General features: G+C 45.0%; 1 protein-coding gene across 3 annotated transcripts in view; it reads left to right on the plus strand.

Annotated features, from left to right (window-relative positions):
• Positions 1–27,793, plus strand: part of PRICKLE4 (prickle planar cell polarity protein 4) — a 118,533-nt gene that overhangs the window by 72,112 nt on the left and 18,628 nt on the right. The gene's annotated exons all lie outside the window — the stretch shown is intronic.

Genomic DNA, 27,793 nt, shown 5'->3' on the forward strand with positions numbered 1-27,793 from the left:
ACCGGGTCCCAACCACTGGACACCAGTCAGGGGAAGCCCTTAACGCCCATTGTTCCTCCTCTGTAGGAAATAATTTATGTAAATTATCATCATAAAAAAAAGTTTGAACAGCAGTGACCGCGCGAACAAATGCAAGTGAACAATCTGATTTGGAAAGAGCATAATTACTCAGATTAATTACCTTATTCTCACTAAATTGTTCCTCAGGTGACCGGTTATTTTGTCTTCTATATGGATGGTAATTACGGTTTCTTGATCTTTTGACACTTGCACCTGAACGTGTAACCATAGAGGAGGTAGAAATATCGGACTGTGCACTGAGAGAGGAGCTAGAGACGCTTGAGGTAGTTTGCTGTATACATGAAATTGAGAGGAAACTTTCCTCCATTGGCATACATTTTTTTTGACTTGAAAATCTCTCATGTCCCTATTAAATTTGGAAAGTTGGGATTCATTAATTTTTTTAACCGTCATATCCAATGTGCCATAGCCAATGTGGAAACAGAAAATGATGCCTAAAAAATATGCAAATGAAATAATGAAAATCAAAAAATTAAAACACAAAAATCCCAAACCCAATAAAAACACAGAAAAGTGCCATTAAAGACTTGAAACTGATGGCCTCATTAAGACCCCTGGGTGTTAGGGTATCTAGCGTGACCATCCACAAGTTTCCTTTTGTAGGAACTTTTGTTTGAGGTTGCCACCATGGATGCCCAAATAAACATGGTCAATGCCACAAACTGCAAAACACTTTGGGTTGCAGTTGTGGAACTCCAAAAAATGTTTGGGATCGTTTTAAGTAAATGTGGTTCCAAACAATTTGCAGCATTTTTAATGTCCTTAATATGTTCCTGTAAACGTGTTTTAAGTGATCTTGTCATGCTGATATATATGCGGCCATAGGGGCAGCTGGCATGTACCTCTGTGTTGCATGTGATGTGATGGACAATTTTTATAAGTTTTATCTTTAGAAGAATTAGAAAATTACTTTATCCTTAATATATAACGGCATACTGAGCAGTTTCCTCATGGGAAGCAACCCCATTGGAGGCGTTTACTGTTGATCGAAAAAAAGCGTACTTTTAGAGGAACATAATGGCTGCTTCAAAGCAAAGCATGTCACCCCAAGGTACTTGATTTATGCCAAGTAATTGAGGGATAAGGTGTCAATTGATGTCGAAATTGAGGATACGTCAACAACACCGGCCAATGCTTCCTAAAGATGTTATTAATCGCAGCCCAATTAGAATTAAACCTGTTAATAAATCTAGGTATTGTCGTGTTTTTTTTTTTTTTTTTTTTTTTTGTTCCCATTTTTGGATGATTTAGTTAATAGGGTAGACCTATCAGAGGTAATTGCTTGCATGTGTCCTCTGTTACCATCCATAAACAGTTAACCTCGATTTTTAAAATGGCAGGACAGATCCCTGGCCTGATTATGAAACGTAGAGTGATATATTGAGACACAGGTCTGAAAACAGTAATTTATGAAGAACCTATTTTTCTGTATTACAAATTTTAAGTATAGTCTTGCACTTCCGGTTCCAGCGCCAGCATGGCTGCAGCGGGGTGAGGGAGCTCCATGCACCAGCCTGACACTGAACGACCTACACAGACTGCCAGCACGCGCAGCATACCGGTGCGGTGCCCGCTGACATCGCCATGCATTGGGACACCGTGGACCGCTGGCTTCGGAGCACGGGCGACTGGAGCGGGGCCGCGGGAGCGCACGAGGCAGCCGGGGAGATCCCCAAGATGGCGGCGGCACCAGCAGCAGCACAGAGCGGGAAGTCAAAAAGCAAGGGGAACTCGGAGGTGCATCAGAAAGCAGCCAGGTCAGAACGGGGAGATGTGGGGGGATCCCGCACAAGCCCCAAAGGGGACCGCCAACCGGATTCTGCAGGCAGTGGAGGTCCTGTGACAGGGGCGCTACATGGAGACCGCAGGGAGCTGGCAAGGGAGGTAGCCGGCTTTCTCATGGGAGACATTAAGGTTGCAGTGAAGGAAGCAGTAAGGGATGCCCTAGAGGAGATTCACGAGATATCAGCTCAACATGCTAGTAGGCTGGAGCACCTGGAACAGAGGGTGTTGGATATGTAGGATGGAGCAATTAAACTTGAGCAGGAGGTGGAGGCATCCCAAAAACAGGGCACCTGGATGAGGGACAAACTTGAGGACCTAGAAAATAGAAACAACCTTCGGATAGTAGGGCTGCCTGAATCTGTCACACATCAGCAGCTTAATGACATTTTTGAACAAGAACTACCTAAGGCCCTAGGATTACAGGACAAGTGCAAGGTGGAAAGAGCACACAGAGTGGGTCCGCCTGGAGGGAGCTTGCTGAGAGACCCATGTTTGAGCGGAACAGAACATGACGATCAGCGTGTCCAGAAGCCCCGTCAAGCTATTGCGAAATATATAGACTTTAAGGATAAAGATAAGATTCTGCGCCTTTTTAAGAGCCAGGCGACAGCCACTCATGCTCCAGGGCCACAAAGCTGTCATCTCTGAGGACTTTTCGCCAGAAGTCACTAAAAAGCGCAGGGCCTTCAGTGAGATCTGCAGCCTCCTTTACAAGAAAGGCATCCAGTTCCAGTTGCTTTATCCCGCCATCCTCAAAACTAAACACCCGACTGCTCCTTTAATATCTGGAAGTATAGTCTTGCAACAATGTAATGAACAAGCAAAATGGAAAGAATCCTTTACGGTGTATAGAAGAAGTTACTTTTTTTTCTTGACAATTCAGTCTTTATTTTTATTCCATAAAAGACTGTGGTGATTCATGACGTTCCATGACTAACGCAGCAGCTGTGGAGGTAACTTCCACTGTTGTGCTATAGAGATGCTGTATAATGGAACACAATAACGTTTGATGAGCTTTAGAATAGTTTCCTAGGTCAGTGCTCCATACAAATGCTGCTCATCATGGTGAGGGTGGGTTGGAGGCTACGTTTAAAAAAAAAAAAAAAAAAAAAAAAAAAAAATTCAACTGCATCATAAAGTCTCTCCCCTCCTGAAATGTGCCCCCACCCTTGGGATTCCACAGGAACATTGTTTTCTTTTAATTAAAAAGAGCCAGGAAGAAACTCTTTGAAGCTCTTTACACAAGGGTGCAAACTTTTCTGCTACCAGCTGGCTCCCTTTGTCTGACTGAAGCACATGGAGACAGCGCGACACAACAAGTCACAGCAGGCTCTGAGGTATTGAATCTGGAAAATGACCTATAATAACAGAATGCAATATCTGAGACTAGCCGAGCACATAATTGGAATCGGCAATCCTTTCCCCACGCGCCCATATTTAGCCACCTCAAGAATCCTGCATTATAGAGTTATAAAGCATAGCGAAGAGGAATTACATACGGTAGGCATATTTGGTCTCTATGCGCAGATAAAATCCAGCGTAACCCAGTGGCGGCACAACCAACTCATTCAGAGCTTTGGGCACAAAGTTACGGGCCATCCACGATTCTGGACAGAAAATCTTATTCTTAGACATGGGAGGAGGAAGGCAGTCCAGCCCAGGGGTGGCAGCAGAGTGTATGAGGGAACAGCCCAGGAGATATAAGGCAGACCCTCATTTTGGACTTAGTTTTCTACTGGCAAGAGGACCCGTTGGCTCACGTGGCCAAGAGAACCACATAACTAAGATTTGTACCTGTGATCCATCAGCGCCTCTGTGTGGTCACATGCTACGTAACATGGTAATTGCAACCTATCTATACCCTATCCTTGTACTACACTTGTGACTGTATACCTGTATATTGTTCTTGCAAATATATACCTGTATTTCTAGTGCGCCTTTTTAGTGATTAAATATAAAATTAATCACGAATCCCCACGTCTGCACGCTCGGTTGGTCAATTGCACGCTACCCGGGTTGGTTTCTGACCCGATATGACTGTTGTTGGACGGGGCTTATGTCGAACGAACTGGTGACAGAATACCGTATTGTTTTAATGAGGAACTCTGGCAGTGACGGCCAGGAGGCTTAAATATATATCTCCAGCCTGGACTGGTGGTATATATATCCCCCCTCACTGGGAGCACCTCACTAACTCTTACCTGTAATGGAAGCCTTTCCGGTAACTATTTGCCCTCGGTGCAGTTCCCTGACTGACCTGGAGCAATTGGTGGAGCCAGAGAGCTGATCCCTGCGGGTCCTTCTCTTCCCTCCCCCGAGGTGAGCGAAATTGACGCCCCCCCCCTTCCCCTGTGAGATTCCTCACACCTTGTTTTTGCCAATTTATAATCCTAGTCTAAATATGTGATGTTTGCAATTCATATATTCATTGTTTGCGCCAAAATATATCCAATGTGCTGCTCCACTCTGTTGCATATAAATAATGATGCGTAATGCGCCTGTTCACATTTGCTTGGCCCCTTTCTGCCGTCCGACGTACTATCCCGTCCATGTGACCTGGGCCTGTCTGTCCGTGGACTGGATAGTACGTCATATCTTTAATGCGACCGCTGCGACTGAAGTCGTGGTGATCACATTAAAATTCCGGCGCCATCTTACCACAGGGAAGATGGTGTTGGCATCCCAGGGGGGTGTCCCCACCCGCACTCATGATTGCTGTGATTGGCTGTTCAGTTCTGAACAGCCAATCGCAGCCTCGTTTCAGTCAATCACATTGGCTGAAATAGTGAGGTCTTAGCCTAGGATCGAGTACCGATGTACTTGATCATAGGCCAGAGCCTGGCAATGCCAGGGATCGGCGAAAACCCCTCGGATTGGCACGATCAAGGATCACATCGATCGCGTCAATCACAGGGCACAGCAGTGGGGTGACCGTGCTGTGCCCTACCGGTGACTTGCCTAGGTTCAGAGCTGTGAGCTCCGATCCTAAGCCGGTGCCTAGCAACACCGTCGTCACCAGGGCCAGGTCTGATTGGTGGGAACAATTTGATCATCGATCCTACCAATGACAGGTCACAGCAGCGGTATGACCGCTCTGACCTGTTTCTGACCTTTCTGTGACTGCTCTGCAGGTCCTCACACTAGCTGAGGATTCCTGCAGAGCCGTCGCTCTACTAGATCCTCTGCTGTGCTGGGTCTTATGGTGCCACAGAAGCCTGTGACACCACAATCCCTGCTGAAGAGAGAAAAGAGGCTACAACCGTAAGTGTTGATCCCTGATCCCTGCCCGATCTCGCTTCATCCACTTTGTAAAAATCATTGTGGACCAAACTAATTTATATGCTGATCAATTTTTGGCGCAAAACCCCCGTTCATCTTCTAACTGGTCTCCTGTAGACTCAGTTGAAATGATGCAGTTTTGGGGCCTGGTCCTTCACATGGGGATCATGAATAAGTCAGAACTTCAGCAATATTGGAGTGTTGATATTTTATACAACACTCCAGAGTTCCGAATGGTCATGGCCCGGACACGTTTTGAGGCCATCCACAAATTCCTGCATTATACCGATAATGCAGTGTCCCCCATGAAATGACCCCAACATTGACCTTCTGTTCAAAGTTCGGCCGGTCATTGAACACCTCAACAAAAAGTTTGCTGAAGTGTACGTGCCCCAAAGGGACATCTGCGTGGACGAGTCCTTAATTCATCTTAAGGGAAGACTCTGATTCCATCAGTACCTGCCCAGCGAGAGGGCCAGGTACGGAATTAAACTCTACAAACTGTGTGAGAGTACCTTAGGGTACACCCACAGGTTTAGAGTTTACAAAGGAAGGGACACCAGGATTGAACCCCCTGAATGCCCCCCTGTCCTGGGAGTGAGTGGGAAAAAATTGTGTGGGATTTGGTGCACCCACTGCTGGATAAAGGTTATCGCCTCTAACGGATAACTTTTTATACCAGCATCCCACTCTTCAAATCCCTCTCTGCGCGAGGTACCACAGCCTGTGGTGCTGTCCACAAAAATCAGAGCCTCCTGAAAATGCTACTTTGGCAGATGCTCAGAAGGGGTGACAGTAGAGCCCAATGTACCGACCACCTGCTGGGATGTCCTTCTCTTGACCACCATACATGGTGATGGCAGCGCCTTTGGCACTGTACGAGGTACTTCTACACAGCTCTGCAAACCGGACTGTGTACTGGGGTACTACAAAAGCTTGAGGGCATTGATCTCACTGATCAACTCCTCCAACCGTACAGTGCTTTGAGAAAGGCTAGGGTGTGGTACAAAAAGCTGGCCGTGCACATCGTATAGATGACAGTGCTCAATGCTTTCCTGCTGTCACAATGTGCACGCCACACCAATACGTCATGCCATCAGTTACAGGAGGTAGTGGTTGAGTCCCTGATATTTGGCACTCAGTAAGGAGCGGGCTCAAGTACTTCTGGAACCATTTCCCGGGGGTGGTCCCGCCAACTAAAAGAAAAGGTAAGCAGCAAAAAAGGTGCCGAGTGTGTTACAAAACGGAAATACGTAAGAACACCATTTATCAATGCGACACCTGCCCCGAAAAACCTGTCCTGTGTATGAAAGATTGCTTCGAATTGTACCACACCTCCATGCACTACTAATTTACAGGAAACAGATTAGTTCCAAAAAGGGGGCACATCTAGATAAGTTCCTTGGGGTCTAGTTTCCAAAAAGGAGTCACTTGTGTGTTTTTTTACTGTTTAGGTACATCAGGGGCTCTGCAAATGGAATATGACTCCAACAGACCATTCCATCAAAGTCTGCATTCCAAAACGTCACTACTTCCCTTCCTAGCCCCGATGTGTGCCCAAACAGTATTTTCCCACATATGGGGTATCTGCGTACTCAGGACAAATTGGACAACAATTTTTGGGGTCCATTTTTGCCTGTTACCATTGGTGACTAAAAGATCATTTTTGTGGGAAGAAAATAGGATTTTTTTTATTTTCACGGCCGGCTGGCGTTATAAACTTTAGTGAAACACTTGGGGGTTCAAAGTTCTCACCACACATCTAGATAAGTTCCTTGGGGGGTCTAATTTCCAATAAGGGGGCGACTAAATGCCTGTACAGTTCGGGACTCTTATCCCCTACCGAGAATTGAGAAGTCTTTGTCTGCCCTGGGAAAAGTTAAGTACTTCTCGTCATTTGATCTGGCCAGTGGCTATTGGCAAGTGCCCATGGCTGATCAAGACTGGCCAAAGACGGCGTTCATACTTCCTATGGGGTTGTTTGAATTCAACCGGATGCCCTTCCTTCGGTCTTACTAACATGCCTGGAACCTTTCTGCGGCTGATGGAACGGTGTTTGGGAGACCTGAACTTTGAAACTACTCTCATTTATCTGGATGACCTCATTATCTATGCAACCACTTTTGAGGAACATATCCGGAGGCTGGAGTAGGTGTTGAGTCGACTACAGAAGCACGGCCTGAAACTGAAGCCTCAGAAGTGCCACCTTTTCCGCAAGCAAATTGAATGCCTCAGACATGTTTTATCTGCTGAGGGAGTAAGACCTGCGTGTGAGAAGATAGCGGCAGTACAGGATTGGCTAACTCCAAAAATGGTGAATGTGCAGGCCTTTCTGAGGCTTATGGGATACTATCGACTGTTTGTGAAAGACTTCACTCGCATTGTCAATCCACTGCTGGAGTTATTGAAAGGAGTGCCGTCTGGTGCGAAGAATCGGATCATCCGGTGGAGGAATAGCCAGGAAGAAGCCTTTCGAGCCTTGAAGATGGCCCTGACTGAAGCACCCATACTGGCCTATGCAGACTTCTCTGGAAGTCTCCAGGGATTAGGGGGGCTGTATTGTCCCAGCTACAGGACGGAAAGGAACGAGTGATTTCCTACTCGAGACGATCTCTCTCCGACTCAGAATGAAACCCAGACAACTATAGTTCCTTTAAGCTCGAGTTACTGGCGTTAGTGTAGGCGATGACCGAGAAGTTTGCGGAGTACCTGTCGGGATAAGAAGTCTTGGTACGCACTGACAACAATCCTCTAGTCCACCTAGAAAATGCAAAACTGGCGTCCTTGGAGCAAAGATGGGTGGCAAATTATTGATACAAAATCGCATACAGAAAAGGAGCTGAGAATACCCATGCTGACGCCCTGTCCAGAGTGACTCCAGAGCAACATGGCCAGGACCAAGATGAAGAGTTAGAGGCAGAAGAGATCCCTGGGTTCCAGAATCCCGCCAGGAAGTTGGCAACGACGCGGGAATAGGTCGAAGAGGCATCGGGAAAACGCTTGTTGGGACGACCTTGAGATGGTGGTGCAGATTCAGCAGGAAGACTGGGAACGCGCTCATTTGAGACAATGGGTGGTCTTAAAACAACTCCCCAATCCTAGTGAGCTAGATGCCCTGTCCTTGGGGATGCTGCAGATTCTCCGACAATGGGAGAGGCTTCAACTGGAAGACTTTGCTGTATCGGAGGGTGCAATTGGTACAGGAATTGGGTGTCACCTGGCAGTGGGCCTCTCTGAAAAAGTGATCAATGAGGTGGCCATGGAAGCTCATAAGCTCATGTAAGAGGGGCTCACTTGGGTCCGGAGAAGATGTTTCTGTGGTTGCAGAAGCTGGTCTATTATCCCCGGTTGAAGACTGCAGTGGAAGAGACCTGTCGACAATGTTGAAGCTGTGAATTGGCTAAACCTCCAGAACAGAGCTCCTACGCAGACCATTGTGACATCCGCTCCCTTGGAACTGCTAATGATCGATTACTTGACCGTGGGTCCTGATCATCACAGGTGATAGGTCATCACAAGACATATCATTTCACTAAGTTCACTGTGGTTACTATGACTCTGGATCAGACGGCTGAGTCAGCTGCACAGGCCATCTGTCGAGATTTCATCCGGGTGTATGGATGCCCGAAAAGGATCCGTTCTAATCAAGGCACCTACTTGCAGGGTCGAGTGATGGAGGCGATTCACCGCCTGTATCGGATTGAAAAGTCCAGGACGACACCTTACCATCCGCAGGGGAATGGAGCCTGTGAACGTTTCAGTCGGACATTGATTCAGATGTTGAGAACATTGGAGGAAGACAGAAATGTCCATTGGCCTGAGTATGAAGCTAAGATGGTCTGAGTGTACAACAGAGTGCACAGTACAACTGGATACACGCCATACACCCTGCTGTTCAGCTGAAAAGGACGAGAGATTAACTAGCTGGAGTTCGACCCAGAGGAGGACTACCCACGGACGGGGGTGTCCACCTGGGTCCGTGAACATCGACATTGCTTGCAGACTCTGCATCGACTAGTACAGACCAGGATTCGGAAACTTGAGCACCATGAGACGCCCCTGCAAGGGACAGCACTCAAGGCTGGGGACCGAGTATTGGTCCGAGACAAGCGACCTCGAGGAAAGTTAGAGCATCGATGGGAACAAACTCCGTACCGGGTAACGCCGAATTGGAACTGATGGACCCGTCTATGAAGTCCAGTCTGAGGGAGAAGGGGCCCCTACCAGAGTAGTCCACCGAAGCATGCTACGTCCTTGCCTATCGTGAGACCCCCGAAAGAGAAGGAAGAGTGCTAAGTGTTCCCGAAGTGTCCACTCCAACAGCCTTCAATTGTAATGAAGAAAAAGAACCTGCCTTACCCTCTGATCTGGACTGTCCGCCACTCACTGGCACAGGGGAAGTGCGAGAACCTGAAACTCCTGATATGACTGCTCCACCTAACCCAATCTGACTTGACTACCCAGCCTGACTTATGCTGCACAGAACGAACGACAGCTGGAATGCCTCCCAACCGTTATGAACAAGACCAATTTATTTGGCAATGGATCATTTAAGAGATCGAGAAGTGTCAACGCCTGCTGCAAGAACTCTGTAATGTAAAATGTCTATAAAGTATGATTTGTGTAATCTTCTACAGTCCTCCATTCTATGAGAAAGTAGCCTGTCAGCTTTTGCAGCCCCCTCCTTTTGCCCCCCTTAGCAGCTGTGTGTACAGCTCTCTGCCTGCATCTGAAACCTGATACCGGGCATTTCCTCTTGAAGCCTTTCCTCTCGAAGCCTTCCCCCTCCCTGCTCAGCCAGGAAGAAGATTCCCCCTATTGTTCTCAACCATGCGGCTGAGAAAAACTATGAGAATTATTAAGAGAAGCTCTGGCCGTGACAGAAAAACGAAGCGGACATTTCTGTGATCTGCCGGACCCGGCTTCCCTATCGTGGCTCTTGCGAAGTTCTTGGACCTTCAGAAATTGAGATATGGATTGCTCCCAAATGGAATGCCTTAATTATGGCATATTTGATGTTGTCTTGTTAGGTTCGATAAACCACAAACAATGACACCCTTTGTGAGTTTATAAGAGCTTCCCCCGTTCAGTTATAGTTATTATAAGTTTTTAATAAAGTTTCAACCTAGAGAGTAGGGGGGTTGGACCTCATCAGACCGCCCATTTCGTGAGGTCACAGACCCTAGGCTATAAGGTATTCCCTACCAAATTCCAGTCAGTTGGAGCTGCAGAGTCCGTGCTGACAAGAACCCCAGATAAGTGGGGACGTTTGGCTGCGGCCCATCCCCCGAGCCACATGGGATGCCTAATATCCACTAAGCAAATGTAAGTGTTAATCTCTGTGTTTTTAATCCTTTTGTTTTATACTGTACTGTACATACTTAATTCCTCAACTTTATAGCAACTTTTATCTATGTAATTACTGCCCACATTTTGGGAATAAATGATAAAATCTATTAGCTCTGTCTCCATGCTCTAAGAAACGAACTATGCGCCTTTTTTTAGATAATCGCTACTAATTTGGTGGTTTGCCACGGACCCTCTTAATTAACTCTTTAAGTAAAGCGTGGCTGGTGGCAGCGTGGTGTGTGGGGTTGGTTAGGCTGGTTGGCAGTCCGGAAGGGTCTTATATTGCTGAATGAGTGGCTGAAGGCCAAAGCATTGTTAATTCCCTCACTGCAGTAGTCTAATTGCCCGTGCACAACAAGCAGCCCGTCCGCCGACTAATTATCCTAGGTGCAGTTCCCTGACTGACCTGAGGGTAAGGGGGGGCGCCGGAGAGCTGCGAGTTCCAAAGTGGAACTGAGAAAGTGGGATATGCATAAATCTCCGCAGTTCTTGGAAGGTTGTTAGCAGAGCTGGGGCATCCAAAATACCCCCCCTGCAGTAAATTGTTAGAGCAAGATTAGCTTGCTGTGTTTTGGTCACATGGTGCCAGTGGTGGGATAATTAAGATAAGCCCCCACTGTGCCTGTGATAGCCGTGTGTCGGCAGTGCGTCGCGTCCCTCCGTCCGCTGACAAACCCGTGTCAGTGGTGGGATCGTGACGTATTGGTGGCACAGGCCGCGCTGTTCGTCACACTCTCGCCCGTGGAATGACAAGCTAAAGGAGAAGGGGGAGTGTAAGGAGGAAGACAGGGCCACAGGTACCTGTACCGAGCCAGGTCCGGAACCATGGAGGCTGCCTCCCTTGTTGCCTGGGGGAAAGAATGAGGAGCCGGACCAACCTTATGACCCGGTAGGAGGGGCAGCTTAAAAAGAAAAGCGCACACAGCCGCAGGCAGTTTGGTGCGAACCAGCAGCAGCGTGCAGCTGGGTGAGCAGTGTGCTCCATCATCTGAGTACTGTGACGGGCTGCGTTGGTTGGTCCCCGCCGCCTCCAACGGGACCACTGTGAAAGGAAGTGTCGTGCGCTCAGTAGCTGCCAGAGACAGGGGTGACGTGCGCTCAGTTACTGTGAGTGACTCCTGTCTGTCACTGCAAACTGCTAACACCTCAGTTAAAACCAGTCTGCCTGGGGTTGCCCAGATGGCACAATACAATGCCGACGCCATAGCTTTTAACATTACTGATGCACCAAAATTCATAATACACACAACAAAAACAAAATACAGACATCAAATCCACAATAACCCATGAGATATACACAAATAGATAGAATATAGGCATCAATACATAATACACATTAACACATCAAATACACAGTATTGAAAAAACATTAAACAGTTCTAAGGCTAGTTTCACACTAGCTTTTCACTGACCTGCGTCGGTCTGCGCACGGCTGCAGCTAAGATCCGCCCCCAGCTGTTCCACCTATGGGCGCATGACGCTGCATGCGACCTGCGTACCCCATCTTTAGCATTGGGTGCACAGGTATGCGTTCGCCGGCGCATGCGTCATTTTGACGGTGCACCGAGCGCACCAAAATGCAACGCGGTGCATTTGGCACAGGTCGGCGCACCGTCAAAAGGACGCATGCGCCGGCAAACGCATACCTGCGCACGGCCTGCGTACCCAATGCTAAAGATGGGGTACACAGGTCTCATGCAGCGTCATGCACCCATAGGCGGAGAGGCCGGGAGGAGGCGCGGCCGGGTGCAGAGCTTAGCGGCGGCCGTGCGCAGACCGACGCAGGTCAGGGAAACGCTAGTGTGAAACTAGCCTAAAACAAAACCAATATACAGAGCCCAAATAATACCAACATATAGTGCTCAATTAATATGTACCAAAAAGTCCCAGAAAAATAATGCCAAAATACAGCGCTCAAATAATGCAAAACAAATACTAACAGTACCCAAATATGTACCAAAAAATCCCATCCAAGTGATACCAATATACAGTTCTCCAAAGATAACAATAAACCATGCCCAAAGACAGAACAAAAGCACTATATAAGAATATCAAATACAGAACACAAATAGCAACATGTAGTGCTCAAAATATGTGCCAAAAAATGCCCAGCCAACTAATGCTAACATATAGTAGCCAAATAATGATTATTCAGTGCTCAAATATTGCCAACCAAATAATACCAATATGCAGTGGCCAAATACCAACATACAGAGCCTAAATGATACCAAATACCAATATACAGTGCCCAAATAGTTCCAAAATATACCAATATATAATGTTTAAAGAATTCTAACCAAAATCCAATGTCCAGTGCTCAAATATGTCCTGTGCCCAAAGTTCGTAATCATTTCTGCTACAGATAGCAGGGCTTGAGCCCTGCTATGTATAGTAGAAGCTATCAGAAGATCGCAGCTCCAAGTCTTGTTTAGAACTTTTTTATATTTTTTTAATTGCCCCATTTAAAATAAAAAAACACATATTTGGTATCACTGCATTCAGAAACACCCGAATCTATCAAAATATAAAAACAATTAATCCGATCGGTAAACTATGTAATGAGAGGAAAAAAAACCTCCAGGATTACGATTTTTTTGGTCGCCGCAACATTGCAATAAAATGCAGTAACAGGCAACCAAAACATCATATCTACCCCAAAATGGTATCGCACAAAATATAAGCCCTCAGCCAGCACCACATCGTGAAAAATGGAAATACTACGGGTCTCTGAAAATGGAGCTTTTTCTTTTTACAAATTTTTGTTTTTGTTTTTTTTTCTCCACTTTAAATAAAAAAAGAACCTATACATGTTTGATATCTGTGAACTCGTAATGACCTGGAAGATCATATTACCAGGTCAGTTTTACCATTTAGTGAACATGGTAAAGAAAAAAAAAAAAAAAAACCTAAGAAACCCTTGTGTAATTAAGCTTTTTTGCAACTTCACTGCACTTGGAATTTTTTTCCCATTTTCCAGTACACTATATGGTAAAATTAGAAATTAAAGGTGGTGAAATTTAAAATTAACTTTGTTCGTAGAAAAATATCTTTTACTAATCATGCTAAATATCGCCCACACAAGCTCTGTACAATTGACAATTTGTGCTACTGGAGCAGTATGTACTATACTAAAGGCCCTTTTACATTTAGCGATGCACCAGCGATCCGACCCGGTCAGGATCGCTGGTGCATCGCTAAATGATCGCTAGTGAGCTTTCATACAGAAAGATCTCACAGCGATGCAGCAGCGACGCAGCGCACAATACTCACCTTTCACACACAGCGATCCAGACGTCCTCCCGCCCGCCTCCACGCGTCGCTCGTCGTCACAGCAGGAAGTCTCAGCAGGAAGCGCCCGACGAGAAATGGAGCCGGACTTTCTCGCGCGATCAGCGATGGACAACGGGGGAGCCGGTCGGAGGTAAGTATCACACATAGCGATATCGCTAGCAATATCGCTATAACGTCACAAAACCAGTGACGTTTTAGCGATATTGCTAGCGATATCGCTTAGTGTAAAACCCCCTTTAGTGTACAGATCTGTGTTAACTGATAACTGAACATTAAGATATTATAGATTGTAGAATCTCAATGTACAGATAACAGATTTGTACATCGATCACAGTAATCTTTGCAGGTAGTGGGCTCTCAAGAACTTCAAGCGTGTCCCTCTGTTAGGACATTATTGAATGATTTCTGCTCTGTTGTCTGTTTCTACACCTTTGCTGTCTGGAGAAATATTATTTGAAGTTCTGAAAAAAATTAAGCTACAATATTTCATGAAATATAAAAAAATTTGAAAAATTGGAGCCATAACATGTCTTCAAAATATGTGAAAAAAAAGTTTATATATAAAGTATAAACAGTATTTAAAATATTAGGGTATACATTGGGTATAAAACAAATTTTGCACAGGTATAATAACTGTGAAGGACATGGGTAAAGAGTTCTAGAGACAACTACATTGAAAAGTATACGACTGGAGGAATCAAGTTCTTAAAAAGATAGACCATTGAGTGTAATGTGTGTACGCCTTTAAGGGGCAAACAGTAAGGTGGCTAGCTCAAGATTGCTCCTCACCCATTTTGGTCGCAGTGTTTGTTAGCAGACTACCAGCCCCTATGCACGTTTCTTGTAGGCTTCTTCGGGGGGCCGTGGGAAACCCAATGTGTGTAGGGGCTGGTAGTCTGCTGACACACTGCGACCAACATGGTGAGGATCAATCTTGAGCTAGCCACCTTACTGCTTGTCCCTTAAAGGCGTACAACCACCATACACAATAGTCTATCTTTTTAAGAACTTGATTCCTCCCATTGTATAATTTTCAATGTAGTGTTTGTCTCTAGGACTCTCTTTACCTGTGTCCTTCATAGTTAGTTCTTATACCCATGTAGAAAAATATTCAGAATTGAGAGTCCTCAGTGGTTGATACCTTTTAATGGCTAACTGAAAACATGGTAACACATTGCAAACTTTCGAGACTACTCAGGTCTCTTCTTCAGGTTAGACTAATACAAAATCTGAAGAGTCACATATTTATGCACAATACAACACAGAAAAAATGCAATGGATAAGACAAGTGACGTGAAGCAGAACTATCAATATGGGAGAAGGAGAAACATTAATATTGGACCAGTGCATAGATAAGGAGTCCGGATGTTTTATAGCCCTCTGATTAGGGTCTCCTAATGTGTTGTGATGCCCCCTCCAGGTTTTGAAAGCAAATTCCTTAATTGATGTAAAAAGACATAAATCCATGCGACACATTCATTCCAGCACTGAGAGTGTCAAAGGTTGCCATAAATTTATACTCCCAAACATGTCTCTCTCTCTGAGATGTGAAGTTACCTTTCAATACCAGTAATTTCATATCCATGGTGTTGTGGTCCATAATACAAAAATGTTTTGCCACAGGTAGATCCATTCTTTTTTCTCTTATAATTTGCTTTCAAAACCTGGTGGGGGCATCACAACACATTAGGAGACCCCAATCAGAGGACTATAAAACATCCGGACTCCTTATCTATGCACTGGTCCAATATTTATGTTTCTCCCTCTCCCATATTGATAGTTCTGCTTCACGTCTCTTGTCTTATCCTTTGCATTTTTTCTGTGTTGTATTGTGCATAAATATGTGACTCTTCAGATTTTGTATTAGTCTAGCCTGAAGAAGAGACCTGAGTAGTGTCGAAAGCTTGCAATGTGTTACCATCTTTTCAGTTAGCCATTAAAAGGTATCAACCACTGAGGACTCTCAATTCTGAATATTTTTCTATCTACTGGCTAACACGGTACAAAGATATACATCTTTCCTGTATACCCATGTAAAACTTCTATGTATCCATGTATACCCTATTTTAAATACTGTGTGTATGTGTGTATATATGTATGTGTGTGTGTGTGTGTATATGTGTATATATATATATATATATATATATATATATATATATATATATATATATATATATATATATATATTTAGCTGAAGAGCCCGGCGCTGCCCTGGCATAGTAACCAACTACGGTTAGTTATAACAAATTATAGTGATTAATATATATATCCATATCCCCGCCCTCTTCGCATATCCACATTCACTGTAATATCCCACATCATCCTGTCAGCCAGAGCTACCGGACAACAACCCCTAATATCCCACGTCGTCCCATCAGCCAGAGCCACCGGACTACTACTAACATTCCACATCGTCCCGTCAGCCAGAGCCACCAGACTACTACCCATAATATCCCTCATCATCCCGTCAGAGCCACCGGACTACTACCCCTAATATCCCACATTATCCCATCAGCCAGAGCCACCGGGCCACTACCCCTAATATCCCACATCATCCCGTCAACCAGAGCCACGGGACAACTACCACTAATATCCCACATCATCCCGTCAGCCTGGAGTCAGAACCCGAGCGCTGAGTGGAACAGTCCTAACTTCCATACTGGGGATCCCTTTAAGAGAGCCTGGGATCAGAACCAGAGCGCTGAGGGATTTGCCCTAACTCCCATACAGGAGATCCCTTTAACCCCTTTCTGCCATTAGACGTACTATCCGTCCATGTGCCCTGGGACTTAATTCCCAGGGACGGGATAGTACGTCTAATGCGATCAGCGGCGCCCACGTGGTGAGCGCCGCTGATCGCGGCCGGGTGTCAGCTGATTATCACAGCTGACACCCGGCACAATGTGTCAGGGGCGGTCACGGACCGCCCCCGACACGTTGACCCCTTGCACACCGCGATCAAACATGATCGCGGTGTACCAGGGGTTAAAGGGAAGCATCGGCAGGGAGGGAGCTCCCTCCGTGCTTCCCTGAACCCCCCACGGCAGCGCAATGTGCAGCGCTGCTGCGGGGGGCTCCTTTCCTGCAGGCCCCCGAATCCAAGATGGCGACGGGGGCCTTCGGGGGCCTGCAGGAAGCTGGCTTCCTCAGTACCTGCAAAGCGCAGGCATGAGGAAGCCTTCTGCACTGCCTGTGACAGATCGCTGATCTGTCACAGTGATCTGTGATGTGACAGATCAGCGATCTGTCACAGGACAGTGATGTCCCACCTGGGACTATTTAATAAAGTTAAAAAAAAAATGTAAAAAAAAGTGTTAAAATAAATTTAAAAAAAAATCGCCAAATTAGAAAAAAAAAAAAAAAATATTCCCCCAAATAAATCCATTTTTTGGAAATAAAAAAAAAAATAATAAAAGTACACATATTGGGTATCACCATGTCCATAACGACCCGCCCTATAAAACTGTCCCATTAGTTAACCCCTTTAGCGAACCCCTTAAAAAATAAAAAACAAAGCAAAAAATAATTTATCATACCGCCAAACAAAAAGTGTAATAACGTGTGATCAAAAAGATGCATATAAATATCCATGGTACCGTTGAAAACGTCATCTTGTCCCGCAAAAAAACGAGCCGCCACACAGCATAATCAGCGAAAAAATAAAAAAGTTATAGCTCGCAGAATAAAGCGATGCAAAAATAATTATTTTTTATATAAAATAGTTTTCATTGCATAAAACCGACAAAACATAAAAAAAGACCTAAATGAGGTATTGCTGTAACCGTACCGACCCGAAGAATAAAACCGCTTTATCAATTTTACCGCACGCGGAACGGTGTAAACGCACCCCCCCAGAAGAAATTCATGAAACGCTGGTTCTTGTTCATTCTGCGTCCCAAAAATCGGAATAAAAAGCGATCAAAAAATGTCACATGCCCGAAAATGGTACCAATAAAAACGTCAACTCGTCCCGCAAAAATAAAAACCTCACATGACTCGGTGAGTCAAAATACGGAAAAATTATAGCTCTCAATATGTGGTGATGCAAAAACTATTTTTACAATAAGTGTCTTTTAGCGTGCGACAGCTGCCAAATATAAAAACCGCCATAAATAGTAAATCAAACCCCCCGTTATCACCCCCTTAGTTAGGGAAAAATAATAAAATTAAAAAAATGTATTTATTTCCATTTTGGTTAGGGCAGCGTTAGGGTTAGGGCTGAGATTAGGGTTAGGGGTGTGTTGGGGTTCGGGTTGGAGTTAGAATTGGGGGTTTCCACTGTTTGGGCATATCAGGGGCTCTCCAAATGCAACATGGCGTCTGATCTCAATTCCAGCCAATTCTGAGTTGAAAAAGTCAAATGGTGCTCCTTCCCTTCCAAGCTCTGCCATGCGCCCAAACAGTGTTTTACCCCCACATGTAGGGTATCAGCCTACTCAGGTCAAATTGCAAAACAATTTTTGGGGTCCAATTTCTCCTGTTACCCTTAGGAAAATAAAAAAATTGGGGGCAAAAATATCATTTTTGTGGAAAAAAAATGATTTTTTTCATTTTCACGTCCGAGCGTTATAAACTTCTGTGAAGCACTTGGGGGTTCAAAGTGCTCACCACACATCTAGATAAGTTCCGTGGGGGGTCTAGTGTCCAAAATGGGGTCACTTGTGGGGAGTTTCAATAGTTTAGGTACATCAGGGTCTCTCCAAACGCACATGACACCCGCAGACCATTCCATCAAAGTCTGCATTCCAAAACGTCACTGCTTCCCTTCCACGCCCCGACGTGTGTCCATACAGTAGTTTTCTCCCACATATGGGGTGTCAGCGTACTCATGACAAATTGGACAACAACTTTTGGGGTCCAATTTCTCCTGTTACCCTTGGGAAAATAAAAAAATTGGGGACTAATTGATCATGTTTGTGGAAAAAATATGATTTTTTTATTTTCATGCCCGGGCATTATAAACTTCTGTGAAGCCCTTGGGGGTTCAAAGTGCTCACCACACATCTAGATAAGTTCCTTAGGGGGTCTCATTTCCAAAATGGGGTCATTTGTGGGGGTTTCCACTGTTTAGGTACATCAGGGGTTTTTCAATCGCGACATGGTGTCCGATCTCAATTCCAGCCAAAAACGTCAAATGGCGCTGCTTCCCTTCCGAGCTCTGCCATGCGCCCAAATAGTGGTTTACCCCCACATGTGGGGTATCAGCGTACTCAGGACAAATTGCACAATAACTTTTAGGGTCCTGTTACCCTTGGGAAAATAAAAATTGGGGTGAAAAGATCATTTTTGTGGAAAAAATATGATTTTTTAATTGTACCGCTGTACGTTATAAACTTCTGTGAAGCCCTTGTGGGTTCAAAGTTCTCACCACATATCTAGATAAGTTCCTTGGGGGGTCTAGTTTCCAAAATGGGGTACATCAGGGACTCTCCAAACGTGACATGGCGTCCGATCTGAATTCCAGACAATTTTGCATTGAAAAAGTCAAACGGCGCTCCTTCCATTCTGAGCTCTGCCATGCGCCGAAACAGTCGTTCCCCCCCCACATATCAGGTATCAGCGTACTCAGGACAAATTGCACAATAACTTTTGCAGTCCAATTTCTCCTGTTACCCTTGGTAAAATGAAAAAAATTGAACCTGAAGTATTTTTTTTTGTGAAAAAAAGTTAGATGTTCATTTTTTTTTTTAAATATTTAAAAAATTCCTGTGACGCACCTAAAGGGTTAATAAACTTCTTGAATGTGGTTTTGAGCACCTTAAGGGGTGCATTTTTTAGAATGGTGTCACTATTGGGTATTTTCTATCATATAGACCCCTCAAAGTGGCTTCAAATGTGATGTGGTCCCTAAAAATAAAATGGTGTTGTAAAAATGAGAAATCGCTGGTCAACTTTTAACCCTTAACTTCCTAACAAAAAAAATTTTTGGTTACAAAATTGTGCTGATGTAAAGTAAACATGTGGGAAATGTTAGATATCAAGTTTTTTGTGTGCCGTATCTCTGTGATTTAAGGGCATAAAAATTAAAAGTTGGAAAATTGAATTAAATTTTACCACTAACATGAAGGACAATATGTCATGAGAAAACATTGTCAGAATCACCGGGATCCATGGAAGCGTTCCAGAGTTATGACCTCATAAAGGTACAGTGGTCATTAACGTGCAAACCACCCTTGGGGGTGAAGGGGTTAAGAGAGCTTGGGGTCAGAATTAAAGTGCTGGATGGATTTGCCCTGACTTCCATACCGGAGATCTCTTTAAGAAGGGCCTGGGGTCAGTACCAAAGCGCAGAGTGGATTTGCCCAAAATTCCATACCAATGATCCATTTAACCCCTTAACCCCCCTAGGGTGGTTTGCACATTCATGACCGGGCCAATTTTTACAATTCTGACCACTGTACCTTTATGAGGTAATAACTCTGAAACTCTTCCATGGATCCAGGTGATTCAGACAGTTTTCTCGTGACATATTGTACTTCATGCTAGTGGTAAAATTTAATTCATATAACTTGCGTTTATTTGTGAAAAAAACGGAAATTTGTCGAAAATATCGCAATTTTCCAACTTTGAATTTTTATGCCCTTAAATCACAGAGATACGGCACACAAAAAACTTGATAACTAACATTTCCCACGTGTTTACTTTACATCAGCACAATTTTGGAACCAAAATTTTTTTTTTTTGTTCGGAAGTTATAAGGGGTAAAAGTTGACCAGCGATTTCTCATTTTTGCAACACCATTTTATTTTTACGGACCACATCACATTTGAAGCCACTTTGAGGGGTCTATATGATAGAAAATGCCCAAAAGTGACACCATTCTAAAAACTGCACCCCTTAAGGTGCTCAAAACCATATTCAAGAAGTTTATTAACCCTTCAGGTGCTTCACAGGAATTTTTTGAATATTTAAAAAAAAAAAAAAAAATGAACATTTAATTTTTTTTTCTCAAAATTTTTTTTTACCAAGTGTAAAAGGAGAAATTGGACTGGAAAAGTTATTGTGCAATTTGTCCTGAGTACAGTGATACCTGATATGTGGGGGGGGGGCACTGTTTCGGCGCATGGCAGAGCTCCGAAGGGAAGGAGCGCCGTCTGACTTTTTCAATGCAAAATTGGCTGGAATTCAGATCGGACGCCATGTCACGTTTGGAGAGCCCCTGGTGTACGTAAACAGTGGAAACCTCCCACAAGTGACCCCATTTTGGAAACTAGACGCCCCCCCCAAGGAACTTATCTAGATATGTGGTGAGAACTTTGAACCCCCAAGTGCTTCACAGAAGTTTTTAACGCCCGGGCGTGAAAATAAAAAAATCATTTTTTTCCACAAAAATGATATTTTTGCCCCCAACTTTTTATTTTCCTAAGGGTAACAGGAGAAATTGGACCCCAAAAGTTGTTTTGCAATTTGTCCTGAATAGGCTGATACCCTATATGTGGGGTAAAACACTGTTTGGGCACATGGCAGAGCTTGGAAGGGGAAGGAGCACCATTTGACTTTTTCAACGCAGAATTGGCTGGAATTGAGATCAGACGCCATGTAGCATTTGGAGAGCACGTGATGTGCCCAAACAGTGGAAACCCCCTAATTATAACTCCAACCCGAACCCCAACACACCCTTAACCATAATGGTAAAATGGAAATAAATACATTTTCTTTTAATTTTATTTTTCCCTAACTAAGGGGGTGATAACGGGGGGTTTGATTTACTATTTATGGCGGGTTTTTATTTTTGGCAGCTGTCGCACGCTAAAAGACGCTTTTTATTGTAAAAATAGTTTTTGCATCACCGCATATTGAGAGCTATAATTTTTCCATATTTTGACCCACAGAGTCAAGCGAGGTCTTATTTTTTGCGGGACGAGTTGACGTTTTTATTGGTATCATTTTCGGGCACGTGACATCTTTTGATCGCTTTTTATTCCGATTTTTGGGACGCAGAATGAACAAAAAACAGCGTTTCATAAATTTCTTTTGGGGGGGTGCGTTTACACCGTTCCACGTGCGATAAAATTGATAAAGCGGTTTTATTCTTCGGGTCAGTACGGTTACAGCGATACCTCATTTATGTCGTTTTTTATGTTTTGGTGCTTTTATACAATGAAATCAATTTTATATAAAAAAATAATAATTTTTGCATCGCTTTATTCTGCGAGCTATAACTTTTTTTATTTTTTTGCTAATGATGCTGTATGGTGGCTCGTTTCTTGTGGGACAAGATGACGTTTTCAGCAGTACCATGGATATTTATGAGTCTTTTAGATCGCACGTTATTGCACTTTTTGTTCGGCAGTATGATAATAAATCATTTTTTGCTTCGTTTTTTATTTTTTAAGGGGTTCGCTAAAGGGGTTAACTAATGGGACAGTTTTATAGGGCGGGTCGTTATGGACGCGGCGATACCAAATATGTGTACTTTTATTGTTTGTTTGTTTTTGTTGTTTTTTTCCAAAAAAATGAATTCATTAGGGAATATTTTTTTTTTTAATTAGCGACTTTTTTAAAATTATTTTTACACTTTTATTTTTTTTTTTTTAAACTTTATTACATTGTCCCAGGGGGGATATAGCTGTCGTGACAGATCGCTGATCTGTCACATCACAGATCACTGTGACAGATCAGCAATCTGTCACAGGCAGTGCACTTGGCTTCCTCATGCCTGCGCTTTGCTCCCTGCAGGCCCAATAAGGTCCCCGTCGCCATCTTGGATTCGGGGACCTGCAGGGATGGAGCCCCCCGCAGCAGCGATGCACATTGCGCTGCTGTGGGGGCTCAGGGAAGCACGGAGGGATCCCCCTCCCTGCCGATGCTTCCCTTTAACCCCCGGTACACCTCGATCATGTTTGATCCACCCGTGACACATTGTGCTGGGTGTCAGCTGTGATAATCAGCTGACACCCGGCCGCGATCAGCGGCGCTCACCACGTGGGCGCCGCTGATCGCTGTGACGTACTATCCTGTCCCTGGGAATTATGTCCCTGGGCACATGGACGGGATAGTACGTCACATGACAGAGGTTAAGAGACCCTGGGGTCAGAACCACAGAGCTAAGTGCAACTGTCCTAACTTCCATACCGGCGATCCCTTTAAGTGAGGCCTGGGGTCAAAACCAAAGCGCTGAATGGATTTGCTCTGACTTCCATACCAATGATCCCTTTAAGAAGAAAGATGTGCCTACGGGATGGAGGATGTGTGATGGGTATATGGGCACGGGAGGGGGGATTCATTTGTCATGTGCTCTCTGCTCCTTTCGGACAGTGGCTGGGAGCTTATGTTCCCAGGGATGCTATATTTCTCCCACCATGTCCGTGTCTGCTGAGGTGTTGTCAAGTGGGAAAACTGTTGGTCATAGCAACCAATCACAGCTCAGCTTCTTTTGAACAGCTCTTGTGAAATAAAAGATGCTTCGTGATTGGTTGGTGATACACACACACACACACACACACACACACACACACACACACACACACACACACATATATATATATATACTGTACACAGTTTTTTCACATATTTTGAAGACAGATGTTGTGGATCCATTTTTTCTGTAGGAAGTGAAACAGCCATTTCTGACGTCAGATATTGTAAAATATTGTATGTTGCTCTGATTTAATTTTTCAGAATTTTTCATCAAATGCACATGTAATTAAAAAAAATAGTTGTACCATAGGTTTTGGACTATAAGATTACTCCTTTTCTAATGAGTAATATTCAGGGTAAGACAGTACATATTACCATAGTACCACTTTTCCTCAGCACAAAGCTAGTCAATTCCCCACCATTCCTCAAGAGACAGAGCTATCAAGAATTAAATAAACACTAGCACTTCCTTTAACCCCTTCACCCCGAAGCCTGTTGTCACCTTCCTGACCAGGCCAATTTTTACAATTCTGACCACTGTCACTTTATGAGGTCATAACTCTGGAATGCGTCAACGGGTCCCAGTAATTCTGAGATTTGTTTTCTCGTGACATATTGTACTTCATGATGGTGGTAAAATTTCTTTGATATGACTTGCATTTATTTGTGGAAAAAATGGAAATTTGGCTAAAATTTTCAAAATTTTGCAATTTTCAAACTTTTAATTTTTATGCCCTTAAATCAGAGATTCATATCACACAAAGTAGTTAATAAATAACATTTCCCATATGTCTGCTTTACATCAGCACAATTTTGGAAACCTGAAAAAAAATTAGGAAGTTAAAAATTGACTAGCGATTTCTCATTTTTACAAAATTTGCAAAACCGTGTTTTTATGGTTTACCTCATATTTGAAGTTCAAGAACTTTATTAACCATTCAGATGCTTCACAGGAATTTTTGGAATGTGAAAAGAAAAAAACATTTACTTTTTCTTTCACAAAATTTTTCCTTTAGACCTACCGTATATACTTGAGTATAATCCGACCCGAGTATAAGCCGAGGCCCCTAATTTTGCCACAGAAAACTGAGTAAGCTGATTGACTCCAGTTTAGGCCGGGTATACATTGTCCCCTCATTCCTGTCCTGCTCTGTGTGGCTCTCCCCCCTCCCAGTATGCATAGCTCTGCTCCCCCGTCCCACCTTTCTATGTATGGCTTGGCTCCCAGTCCTCCCCCCATGCTCCCCCATCCTCCTCCATGTTCCTCAGTGCTCCCCTTGTGCTCTTCTGTGCTCCCCCAATCCAGCTCTGTGCTTCTCCCCCCAATCCTGCTCTGTGCTTCTCCCCCCCCCCCCCAATCCTGCTCTGTGCTTCTCCCCCCCCCCCCCAATCCTGCTCTGTGCTTCTCCCCCCCCCAATCCTGCTCTGTGCTTCTCCCCCCCCCAATCCTGCTCTGTGCTTCTCTCCCCCCCAATCCTGCTCTGTGCTTCTCTCCCCCCCAATCCTGCTTTGTGCTTCTCTCCCCCCCCAATCCTGCTTTGTGCTTCTCCCCCCCCAATCCTGCTCCGTGCGACGCGGTGCTCCTCTGTGCTCATCCGTGCTCTTCCATGCTTCCCTGTCATACTCACCTCTGTCGCTGCACGTCCCTGCGTCTCACTTGTCCTGGCTTCCTGCAGCTCTCCTGTGCTGAGCGGTCACGTGGTACCTCTCATTAAGGTCATGAATATGGACGCCACGCCTATGAGTGGAGTCGCGTCCATATTCATGACCTTAATGAGCGGTACTATGTGACCGCTCAATCCAGGAATAAGCTGCCAGCCCTGGGACAACGAAGGATGCAGGGGACGTTCAGCGATTGCACAAGAGGGTGAGTATGACGTCCCAGCCACCGGCTCCTGCCCGCCGCTCCCTCTCCCCCGGTAGTTTCTGCACAATGACTCGTGTATAAGCCGAGGGGGTATTTTCAGCACAAAAAAAAGTGCTGAATATCTCGGCTTAAACACGAGTAAATACGGTAATTTTTTTTTTTTTTTTAACTTTCTCAAGGGTATCAGGAGAAAATGGACCATACATTCTATTGTGCAATTTCTCCTGAGCATGCCAATACACCATATTTGGGGGAAATTTACTGTTTGGGCACACAGCAGGCCTAGAAAAGGAAGGCGTACCATTTCACTTTTTGAATGTAAAATTTACTGGCATAATTAGCAAACGCCATGTCATGTTTGAAGAGCTCTGATGTTCCTAAACAGTGGAAACCCCCCACAAGTGACACCATTTTGGAAACTAGACTCCTTGGTTAACTTATCTAGATGTGTATTGAGCACCTTGAACCCAGAGGTTCTTCACAGAAGTTTATAACGTTAAGCTGTGAAAAAAAAAAAAAATCACATTTTTCCCAGATGAATCTTTATTAGCTCCAAATTTTGCATTTTCATAAGAGAAATTGCTCCATACAATTTGTTGTGCAATTTCTCCAAAGTGCGCAGATACCCAATATGTGGAGGAAAACAACTGTTTGGGTGCACGGCAGGGCTTGGAAGGGAAGGAGCGTTATTTGACTTTTGGAATGCAAAACTTGCTGGAATAATTAGCGGACGCCATGTCGTTTTTGAAGAGTGCCTGAACAGTGGAAACCCCCCACAAGTTAAACCATTTTAGAAACTAAGTAGATGTTGGTCTACTAGGCATTGCTCCCACCTAGCCAGAATCCTACTCCACACTGATGAGGGGCAACACCCCGAAACAGCTGTCAGTGGATGGATACCTGGCCTTGGTATTTCCCTTGACATATCTGTAAACTCGTAAAGAGCTGGATATTGACTTAAAGGGCCACTTAATATGGTGGTAATGGTGGTTTCCGAAAGGAGCCACTCCTTGGCTGGGTCCTTCCCTGGAGGAAGATCTGGCTAGTCCCGTGTTTGAGACTCTTAAATGAGGCTCCACGGATTTTATTTGCATATTCGTATTGACGAAGTCCTGGAAGACAGCAGGCGCATTACAGAGGCCAAAGGGCATGACCAGATACTCATAGTGGCCATCCCTGGTATTAAAGGCTGTCTTCCACTCGTCTCCTTCGCGTATGCGGATCAGGTTGTACGCCCCACCCCTAAGATCTAATTTCGTAAAGATCCGGGCCCCTCGCAACCTGTCAAACAACTCAGAGATCAAAGGAAGAGTGTATTTGTTTTTTACAGTAATGGCGTTGAGACCTCTGTAGTCAATGCAGGGGCGCAACTCCCCACTCTTCTGCACGAAGAAGAACCCTGCACCAGCTGGCGACACCGATTTTCTGATAAATCCTCTTGCCAGGTTCTCCCGGATATATTGTGACATGGCCTCTGTCTCCGGGAGAGAGAGAGGGTACACGTGGCCTCTAGGAGGCTCCGTGCCTGGCAATAGGTCTATCGGGCAATCGTAAGGACGGTGTGGCGGAAGCGTCTCCGCTGATTTTTTTGGAGAAGACGTCCGCGTATTGCCAGTAGTGTCCAGGGAGCGCGGAAAGATCTGCGGGCACCTCCGTGGATGCTACTTGAACACTGCCCCTCATGCACCTTCCCTCACAGTCCTTGCTCCAACCCAGTATAATCCCCAAAGACCAATCTATATGAGGGGTAATGGAGCCACGGAAGTCCGAGAAGCACCTGGTCGATGCCATCTGGCAAAATGAACAGGGACAACGTCTCATGATGAGAGGGTGAGATTGAGAAACCAAGAGGTGCTGTCTGGTGTGTAACTTGGGATGGTCAAGGGATGAGGCAGTAGTACCAGCGGAATAGCGTGCTTTTGGGCAAAGGATGAGGACATGAAGTTTCCTTCTGCCCGGAGACCACCGTGACCTCTACCTCCCAGGTGGAAGCACCGCTATCTAATGTCCCTCGGAGTACTGGTTTGGGGGAAAAGGTTTTCATATTAGTTAGACCACCACCTACGACCACTGGACGTGATCGTTTTTTAGACCGCAGAGGACACGTGCTAGCCGAGTGACCAAACTGCCGGCACTGGTAATAGCGTGCGACGCTTCGCACTGGACGTGGCTTTCGAGCCGGCGCGAGGCACCTCCATAGGTTCAGAAGGAGTAAGCTCCTGAGCGGGAAATCTTAGTGGCTCGGAGAAGGTGGGAGCCAAATTAACCCTTCATCTGGATTGCGCACGTTCCAGCCCACGCTCTGTAAACCGGAGATCAATGCGGGTGGAGATGGCAATCAACTCCTCCAAACTTGGGGACCTCTCTGGTTGCTAGAGCATCTTTGACATGCTCCGCTAACCCTCTCCAAAATACAGGAATGAGTGCTTTATCAGGCCACTCCAGTTCGGAAGCCAATGCCCGGAATCGGACGGCATAATGGCTGACCGAGAGAGACCCCTGTGTTAGGGCCAATAATTGTAGAGAGGTGTCGTGCGTGATCCGTGGTCCCAAAAAGACCTGCTTCAGGGCCGTGAGGAACTGAGCAGCGCCCTGAACCACGGGGTCATCACGCTCCCACAATGGTGTAGCCCACTCTAACGCCCTGCCTGATAGGAGAGAAACAATAAACCCCACCTTTGCCCGCTCGGTGGGAAATCGCATGGCCAGTAACTCCAGCTGGATAGAGCACTGGCTCACGAAACCCCTGCAGGCGGTGCTGTCACCGGAAAACTTATCGGG

Source organism: Dendrobates tinctorius, unplaced genomic scaffold (genome assembly GCF_039654945.1).
Source record: "Dendrobates tinctorius isolate UK_male_01 unplaced genomic scaffold, ASM3965494v1 ptg000127l, whole genome shotgun sequence".
Taxonomy (NCBI): Eukaryota; Metazoa; Chordata; class Amphibia; order Anura; family Dendrobatidae; genus Dendrobates; species Dendrobates tinctorius.